We start from the raw sequence: 9772 nt of genomic DNA, 5'->3' as shown, positions 1-9772 counted from the left end.
ATGGCAAGGGTCCTCAGTTTAACCTGGGGAACCAAGGAGGAGGCAAGCGCAAGGCAGATGGTAGCCTAGAGTTTGTGGCCAATGCCAGCGCACAAGGCAATAACCAGCGACGCAAGGGGAGGCCCCCTCCCCGAGGCGGCGGCTCAGGACCTTCACTGGAGCAGCTGTTGAATGAGCCTTGTCCGAGGCACGGCTCTAGAGAGAAGCCAGCGACTCATCTGTGGAAGGATTGTGCAATCATGAAGGCCTTTAAAAACTACAATGGCCCGGGCGGCGGCTCAGGTGCCGGCGGCTCAGGTGCCGGCGGCTCAGGCGCCGCCGGTTTTCATGGCCCGGGGAGCGGCTCAAATTCTGGTCCTCAGAACGGTCAAGGGGGCTTTAATCAACAGTCTGGCCAGGGTCATCAACAGCAGCAGGGGGTTATCAGACCAATCCAAAGCAGCTCAGCGGTGGACAGTATCATGTGTTTACCACTAGTTTGTGCAAGCGAGATCAGAAGCTTCACAAGAGGGCTGTGAATGCTGTTGAGCCGGCAGTCCCACGCTACTTGCGGTGGTCTGAGCAGCCTATAGTGTGGAGTAGGGAGGATCACCCTCCCCGGGTGGATAACCCGGGCCACTTGGCCTTAGTGGTGGCTCCTCAAGTGGGAGGATATAAGTTCACAAAGGTGCTCATGGATGGAGGCAGCAGCATCAACATCCTCTATTATGAGACTTTTCGCCGTATGGGGTTGGTTGATAAGAACCTCAGCCAGTCAAACACTATCTTCCATGGTGTGGTACCTGGTAAGTCGGCTTATCCAGTCGGCAAGATCGAATTGGAAGTGGCTTTTGGTGATGAGAACAACTACAGGGTGGAGAAATTGACCTTTGAGGTGGTCAAGATAAGAAGTCCATACCATGCTATATTTGGACGGCCGGCTTACGCCAAGTTCATGGCACGACCGTGTTATGTGTACTTACAGCTCAAGATGCCGGGTCACAATGGGACCATTACGGTTCACGGCAGCCGGAAAGTGGCTCTGGAGTGTGAGGAAGGCGATGCGGCTTATGCAGAATCTGTTTGTGCTACAGAGGAGTTGAAGTTTTACAAGGACAATGTTGACCCAACAGATATGACCTCTCTGAAAAAGCCGACCACGGAGAATGAGCCGGCGATGAAATTTAAGTCGGCTGATGAAACTAAACTTGTTGACTTTGTTCCAGGTGACTCATCTCAGCAGTTTAGCATCAGTGCAAATCTGGATCCAAAATAGGAAAGCGCGCTCATCGAGTTCATCCGTGAGAATAGGGACATCTTTGCATGGAAACCTTCTGACATGCCAGGTGTACCTAGAGAACTCGCTGAGCATACTCTCAATGTTGATCCGAAATTTAAGCCGGTCAGACAGTTCCTTCGGCGGTTTAATGAAGAGAGGCGGAAAGCTATTGGTGAAGAAGTGGCCCGGCTCTTGGCGGCCGGGTTTATCGTTGAAGTCTTTCACCCAGAGTGGTTGGCTAACCCGGTGCTCGTACTCAAGAAGAACGGCACCTGGCGGATGTGTGTGGACTACACGGACTTGAACAAGGCGTGTCCGGCTGATCCTTTTGCCCTCCCCCGTATTGATCAAATCATTGATGCTACGGCAGGTTGTGCACGCTTAAGTTTCTTGGATGCTTATTCCGGATATCATCAGATTAAGATGGCAGTTAAGGACCAGGAGAAGACGGCGTTCATCACTCCCTTTGGAGCCTTCTGCTATGTGTCTATGCCCTTTGGACTCAAGTGTGCACAGGCGACTTACCAGCGTTGTGTACAGAACTGTCTTCATAAGCAGATTGGGCGCAATGTTCACGCTTACGTGGACGACATTGTGGTTAAGTCCATAAAAGAGGAAACCCTGATAGATGATTTAAAGGAAACCTTTGATAATCTCCGGGTCTATAAGATGATGCTTAACCCGGCCAAGTGTGTCTTTGGTGTTCCCGCAGGCAAACTCTTGGGCTTTTTGGTTTCTGATAGAGGCATTGAGTCTAAGCCGGAGAAGATCAAGGCCATCACCTCCCTGGCTAAGCCGGCGTGTATAAATGACGTTCAGCGCTTGGAGGGTCGCATCGCTGCTTTAAGCCGGTTTATAAGCCGTTTGGGTGAGAAGGCCATGCCCTTATATCAGTTGATGAAGAAAACTGATAACTTCGTCTGGAATGATGCAGCTAATACCGCTTTTGAGGATTTGAAGAAGCAGCTGGCAGAGCCCCCAGTCCTTGCTGCTCCGGTTGACAAGGAGCCCTTACTACTGTACGTGGCGGCAAACGCACGAGCCGTCAGTGTGGCCATTGTGGTGGAGCGCAAGGAGGAGGGTAAGGAGCATCCGGTTCAGCGGCCGGTTTATTATGTCAGCGAAGTACTCATTGAGTCCAAGCAGCGGTACCCGCATTGGCAGAAGCTGGTGTATGGTGTGTTCATGGCGAGCCGGAAACTTAAGCATTATTTTCAGGGTCATCCCATCAGTGTGGTCAGTTCTGCCCCTCTTGGTGATATCATTCAAAACAGAGAGGCCACAGGGAGAATTGCTAAGTGGGCTATAGAACTTGGACCTCATGGTCTCAAATATGTGCCACGCACTGCTGTTAAGTCTCAGGCCTTGGTGGATTTCATCAATGATTGGACAGAGTCACAAGTGCCCGAGCAAAAGCCGGATAACACGTATTGGACTATTCACTTTGATGGGTCCAGGCAGTTGGAGGGCTCGGGGGCTGGCGTTGTATTGGCTTCCCCTAAAGGTGACAAGTTCCATTATGTGCTACAGTTGATGTTTCCTTGCACTAACAACGCGGCTGAGTACGAGGCCTTGCTCCACGGTCTTCGGATGGCTAAGGAGATGAGCTTGAGCTGGGTAAGGTGCTTCGGTGACTCAGACTTGGTGGCTCAACAAGTATCAGGCAAGTGGGACTCTAAGGACCCTCTAATGGCGGCTTATCGCCGCGAGGTTGATGCCATTGCTGGGCACTTTCAGGGCTACCAAGTAGAGCACATTGATCGCAGGAAGAACGAGGCGGCTGATGCTTTAAGCCGGCTAGGCTCTCAGCGAAAGCCGGTGCCGCCTAACACTTTCCTGGACGTCCTGTATAGCCCTTCGGTTAAGTTGCCTACGGAGGAAGACTTGGCTGTCCCTGACCCGGAGGCACGACTGGTGGCGGCTCTCCATATCATACCAGACTGGACAATGCCATATCTGGCTTACATGACCCGGGGTGAGTTGCCTGAGGATGAAACTTTGGCCAGGCAGATAACCCGGCGGGCTAAGTCAATGATCGTTATCAATGGTGAGTTGCATCATCGCAGTGTTACAGGGGCATTCCAGCGTTGTGTCTCCCCTGAGGAAGGTCAAGAGATCTTGCGTGAGATCCATGAAGGGGATTGTGGCCATCATGCCGGCTCAAAATCCCTTGTGGCCAAGGCTTTCCGTCATGGTTTTTATTGGTTGACGGCTCATGCTGATGCAGAGGACTTGGTCAGTAAATGTGATGGTTGCCAGAGGTTCTCACGACGGGTTCATGTGCCGGCTCAGGAGCTGAGAATGATCCCAATCACTTGGCCCTTTGCGGTCTGGGGGCTTGATATGGTTGGGCCTTTTAAAAGGTCCAAGGATAAGAAGACCCACCTCTTGGTGGCAGTTGATAAATTCACAAAGTGGGTGGAAGCCGAGCCAGTTAGCAAGTGCGATGCAGCCACGGCGGTTCAATTTATGAAAAGGGTGATTTTCCGCTTTGGCTTTCCGCACAGCATTATAACTGACAATGGCACCAATCTCTCCAAAGGCGCCATGGAAGAGTTTTGTCAACGAGAGCATATCCGACTTGATGTTTCCTCAGTGGCTCATCCTCAATCCAATGGTCAAGCTGAGAGAGCCAATCAGGAGATTCTGAAGGGCATCAAGCCCCGGCTTTTGGTCCCTTTGCAGCGGACGCCGGGTTGTTGGGTGGAGGAGTTGCCCTCCGTCTTATGGAGCATCAACACTACTCCTAACAGGTCTACAGGCTTCACGCCTTTCTTCATGGTTTATGGAGCAGAAGCAGTCCTCCCCAGTGACATCCGTCACGACTCACCTCGCGTGGCGGCTTATGTTGAGACGGATAATGAACAGGCGCGCCAAGATGCTCTTGACTTGTTGGACGAACAGCGTGATGTGGCAGCAGCCCGTTCAGCGATTTACCAACAAGACCTGCGCCGTTATCATAGCCGCCGGGTCAAATCCCGGGTCTTCCAGGAAGGCGACCTTGTGCTCCGGCTCATCCAGGATCAAACAGATGCACACAAGTTATCCCCACCTTGGGAAGGGCCCTTTGTGGTCAGCAAGAACTTGCACAACGGGTCATATTACCTCATTGACATTCGGGAGCACAAAGATTCACGTAAGTCGAGGAGGAGACCCGTCGGCCGTGGAACATAGCTCAGCTTCGGCCTTACTACACTTGAGCCACCGGCTCTCGTGGTGTACATATTTCTCTCAGCCATGTATATATTATGATAAGCAATAAAGCAGGACCTCTGTCCTTTTTTCTCCTCCAAATATACACGTGTTGTTCTTATTGCAAGATTACATGATGATTTAAAGGAGGATCCGGCTTATGATCATATTCGAATTTAGCCGTAAGCAGTAAGGTCACTTGGGGGCTTCCTGTTCAAACATGGGTCGTATTCGAACCAAAGAGAACATAGCTGTCGATACCCATTTGATTGGCAAAGTACCGAGCTCATTGGGAGGTTGCCTTTGGTCATATTTGAATCATAGTTTAACCCCTCTGAGAACCGACGTGGATCGTATTCGAATCAGCGTCGTTAAACAATCCTTAAAATCACTTGGGGGCTTCCTGTTCAAACATGGGTCGTATTCGAACCAAAGAGAACATAGCTGTCGATACCCTCTTGATTGGCATCGCCACACCCACTGGGGGCTATATGATCGTATCCGAATCTTAGCTTAACCCCTTTGGGCCGGGTCTTTGGTCGTATTCGAACCGGAAGCCCCTAAGTTCCACTACTTTATCACAAGTTTACTCTGATTATGTTAAGGTGTGCACGGCCGGGTTTCACTTTGCTGGCTTAACTTTGGTTTACAGTGTTAGTTGAACGCCATGGGTGTCATTACGACAGGTAAATCGGAGTTAAGATACCAATCTTGTTACCCGGGTTATTTAAACCGGAAGTATGCTTACAGGCCGATAAGGGTGTTATTACGGTTGTGTTAAGGATATAATTGAGGACCAGTCTTTTTGATTCATATTCCGGGTTATCTATCCACAACACCTGATGCTCAGGGCGGTAAGCCGTCTTGACACTTGTGATTTGCCTTTTTATGCAGGATACTTAAAGGCACACCTTTGAGGTTGAGAAAAACAAAGGGACGATTATGACCCGGAGAAACATCAAAAGAGACAACTTCAAAGGACTTTTCGCATTCAATACATGCACGATGGCACGGCAGAGATGAACTGTTGCACCTACTCTATTACAAAAACTCATCAAGTCCAAAAAGGTGGAACATTGTTTGGTAAACCGCCAGCCAAATTATGATGCCCGCTGAGTTGAAGTCTCCGGCTCGTTCCTATCTTCTCCTCCGGCTGATCCCAAGACCTCGAAGGTTGATGACTTCCAGTCGATGCCGCTGAGAGCTTCGAATTGGGCTTCTTCGTCAATTAACCCGGCCGGGTCAATCTCCAGGGCGAAAGTGTGCTGCCGAGCCGGCGGGATCAGGTTGAGAGCTTCGTAGCGAGGGGTTGGAATCCTCTGATTCTCCGCATCATAACCCGGCTGGTACTTGGTCAGGTCTGTGTCGTTCCCGATAAGGGTGGGCGTACCGCCTTCACGCAGGCTGCGAAATCCTTCTGATCGAAAGCTGAGCCGTCTTCCTTCAGGCTTGGATAACCCAGGGCGATGTCTGCCGGGTCTAGCTCCGGCAGGAATGCCTTGGCTCGGCTCAGCGCGACGATTGCTCTGGCTCTCGCGGAGGCCCGTCGCAGCTCTTGGATCCGCTGAGGCAGAACGGCGAGCCGGCGCAGGACTTCGGCCAGATGAGTCGGCACCTCGTTGGATAGGGCCACCACAGCTAAGGCACGCTGTGACCCGGTGTAGAGCTGTTCCACCAGGGTATACACGGCCTTTAGCTTGGTGACCACACTCTGGTTGAGGTTGGCACTTCTGGGGCCTGTTTAACAGAATCAGATAAGCCGGCGGTAAGGATGAATAATGAGACATAAACATTCTAACATTGATGAAAGCCGGTGCGGCGACTTACCGAAGATGGCGGCCACCATTTGGGAAACCTGGCGCTTTAGGCCGGAGAGCTCGGCGGTCTTCTCAGAGAGAGCCTTCTCCGCCTGTTCCGCCCGGGTCGCCAGTGCGGCCTTCTCTTCGGCCCAGGCTTTTCTCTCAGCATCAAACTTGGTCTTCAACTTTTCTTGAGTGGCGATGCTGGATACAAACTTGGCGTTTGCCTTCCGGGTCTCCATCTCCTGCATCTTCAGCCGGGTCTTGAGATCCGCAAGGTCCGCCTCTAGCTTCTTGCCAACAGCCTGCATATATTTCTGGGTTATTAACAGTTATTATATAAGTCCCAAGCGTTTTCCAAGCAAAGACACTTGGCACTTGGGGCTAATGCATATTGAACGTATCTATTTACATACTGCCGGCTCAATTGAGTAAGCCGGAACCTAAGTCTACAACATATTCAATCATAAGTCGTCGACTTGGGGGCTAGCATGGCAAAGGTAACTATGCAGTAAGTAAGAAGACAGCAGAAGGATACCTCAGATTTTTGTTGGATCTGGTTTACCATGGCGACCTCCGCGTCCCGGCTCTTGTGCACCTGGCTGATGTAGCCAGAGATGAGCTCTCCAATGCTCAAGTTGGTGTAGTCGGAGAGGTCCAGGTTCACCCGGTGGGGCTGCAGCAACTCCCCCTTCGCGGAGCACTTGGCCAACACAGTCGGTCTCCCCGGCTCAACAAACTTCGTCCGGGTGATTACCACGTCCGGGTCGTCTGCTGGCGGAGCTGAGCCGGAGGCCTCCGGGTTAACCGAAGCTTCGGTCGTTGCCTTGGTAGTTGGGGCAGTGGCCTCAGGTGCCGTGTCCATTGGAGTGGTGGCTTCGGGGGCGGAGGCAGCTGGCGGCTCTTGAGCCGTCACCTCCGGTTCAGGTAAGTCTGGCACTCCGGCTGACCTGGTCTTCTTCGCTCTTTTGGTGAGCTTTGCCTGGGCGCTGAAAGGACAGAAACATTCAGCACAAAGAGAGTAAGTACAGACAAGTATAATGTGAGATGGTTGTCATTACCCGGGCGCGGTCTTGAAAGTCGGAAGACTCGACTGCATAGAGTCGCCCGAAGAAGGGGAGGTCTCCTGATAATTGGAGTCAGAAGAATTGAGTGGCTGACGGATAACACCCGCCAACGGATGAAAAGGGTACAAGTGAGAAAAAACCTCAGTTCGACGCTTCCTTGTTGCGTCGGGTAACCCGGCGGAAAGATCGGTGTCCTTATTGGTCCGGGTGTGACGCCGGCTTTCATGAACCTGTCGCTTCAAAATAAATTGAGGGTCTTGGTGAGCTAAAGGATGTGAAAAGCTTACTTTCCGGGTTACCCTTCGGACTTTCAGCTGTGGCAAGGGCTCCGAGTCGGAGGAAAGTGACATTACCTCTTCAACCACCGGGTTACTTGCGCCGGTGTCATCCTGTCAATGAGCAAGTATTGATAAGGCGGACAGCAACAAACAGTGAATATAGTAAGGACTTAAATGCTCAGGAGTTACCTCTGACTCGGAGCTGTCGCTTAATTGCATCAGCTCCGACGCAGTAGGCCGGCTTCCTTTTTTGCGAGGGGCGGCTTTCTTGGCGGCTTTCTTCGCCTTCCTGGCTTTCTTGGCCGCCTCATGGTCATATTTGACCCGCCAGAACTTATCATCAGCCTGAAAAATACAATGATGAATTCTTAAAACGGTTCAGATGAAGGTTATATGCAGACGAAGATAAAAAGTTAAAGTCAGCGGCTTACCGCTGGGGCTGGATTGGTCTTGCAGAAGGGGGCTAACCCGGTCCTTCCGCAGTCTGCCAGGCTCTCGTTTAAAAGAGCCTTGGTCTCCTCCTCTGCAACGTCTTCTGGAAGATCATTGCGACTGTGCCTCTGAGGGTCATCCTTTCGCCCGGTGTACTCACACATTAAGCCGGGGCGGCGGCTCAATGGGATCACCCGCCATGAGATCCAGACCCGGACCAGGTTGATTCCGTTCAGACCGTTGCCCAGGAGGGCCTTGATTTTGTTGATAGTAGGAAGCAGAGGCTGGCGCTCCGCTGGAGTCAGCTTGTCCGACAGTGGGTGAGTCGGCTCTAGACGTGTTGGGCGAAAGCCGGGCAGCGGGCTTTCGTCAGCCGGGGACGTATCTTGGCAGTAGAACCAAGTCATGTTCCAGTCCTTGTGGTGGCTCGGCGGCTCTGCATAAGGGAACAGACAGACCCTACGCCGCTGGATGGAAATGCCACCTAGCTCCAGGCTTGGCCCGTTGGCGCACTCATTCTGGCGGTTTAAGTAAAAAAGCTCTCTGAAGAGCAGCAGACTAGGTTCTTCTCCTAGGTAAACCTCGCAGAAGACTTGAAAATTGCAGATGTTGGATACGGAGTTGGGTCCTATATCTTGAGGCCGCAAGTCGAAGAAGTTGAGCACGTCCCTGAAAAACTTTGAGCCGGGCGGTGCGAAGCCCCGGCTCATATGATCTGCGAAAATCACTACCTCCCCGTCCTTTGGCTGTGGTTTCTCTTCTGACGGGTCAGGGGCACGGTAGGACATGATTTCCTTCTTAGGCAAATATCCGGACTTAACAAAATTGGCTAGGGTCTCGTTGGTGACGTTGGACCTCATCCAGTTGCAAGTGATGGGAGCCTTGGGAGGCATGGTGAAAGTTGGTGGTCTATGACAAAAAGGAAAAATGTCCGGGTTAATTATAAGCCGGAGATCTACAGTTCAAAACTAAGGTGGCGGCTTATGAAGGGGACTAATGATATATACTCTGGTACAGTGGGTTATTTAAGCCACAGGGGCATTCAGAGTAAGTTGGTTATCTACGGCCTTACAACAGTTAAGCCGGAGGATTCTACGAAGCATGGTTTCCTTTAAGCCGGAAGATTCTACGTCGCGTGGTTTCTTTAAACCGAAATTATAAGCCGCCAAGTTTCAATGGTTGCAGTTTTTACTAAGTGTGGTAAAACAGGTTTCACATATTGCAGTAACTTTTTTGGATCAAAATGGTCGGGCAAAGGAAAAAATTTCTAGACCTAGAAACCGAAGTGAGGGAGTTCTTGGGTTCGAACAAGGTTCTTATGCAGTACAAGGAAGGCTACTTGCATGTGAAATGGATCTTAAAACAACTACCGCACTAGTTCTATGCAGGCCTAAGATCAAGCAGGAGCAGTAACTAGGAGAACTACCGAACCTGCGGGCAATGGTGACGAACACGAAGAACGTGGATGAACCCTACTGCAGATCTACTCTACGGGGTAGTGAGAACTTACCGGAGCTGAAGAGGTGCGGGAGTCGTCGCCGTTTATCTGGTCCGAGTCAGGGTGATGCAGCGGCCAAGGTTGACGAAGACCGGAGGCGAGATGACGGCGGCGGAGTGCGAGCTCAGTGAGAAAAGCAGCGGCACGAGGAGGAAGAAAGGAGCGTGAGGAGAGCCCGTCGGGCCGGCCTATTTATAAGGCAAGGTCATAAGTGGGCGCGAGATTCAAGGAGACCACGGCGTGGTTAT

Source organism: Triticum aestivum, chromosome 1D (genome assembly GCF_018294505.1).
Source record: "Triticum aestivum cultivar Chinese Spring chromosome 1D, IWGSC CS RefSeq v2.1, whole genome shotgun sequence".
NCBI lineage: Eukaryota > Viridiplantae > Streptophyta > Magnoliopsida > Poales > Poaceae > Triticum > Triticum aestivum.
This window is presented reverse-complemented; position numbering follows the sequence as displayed.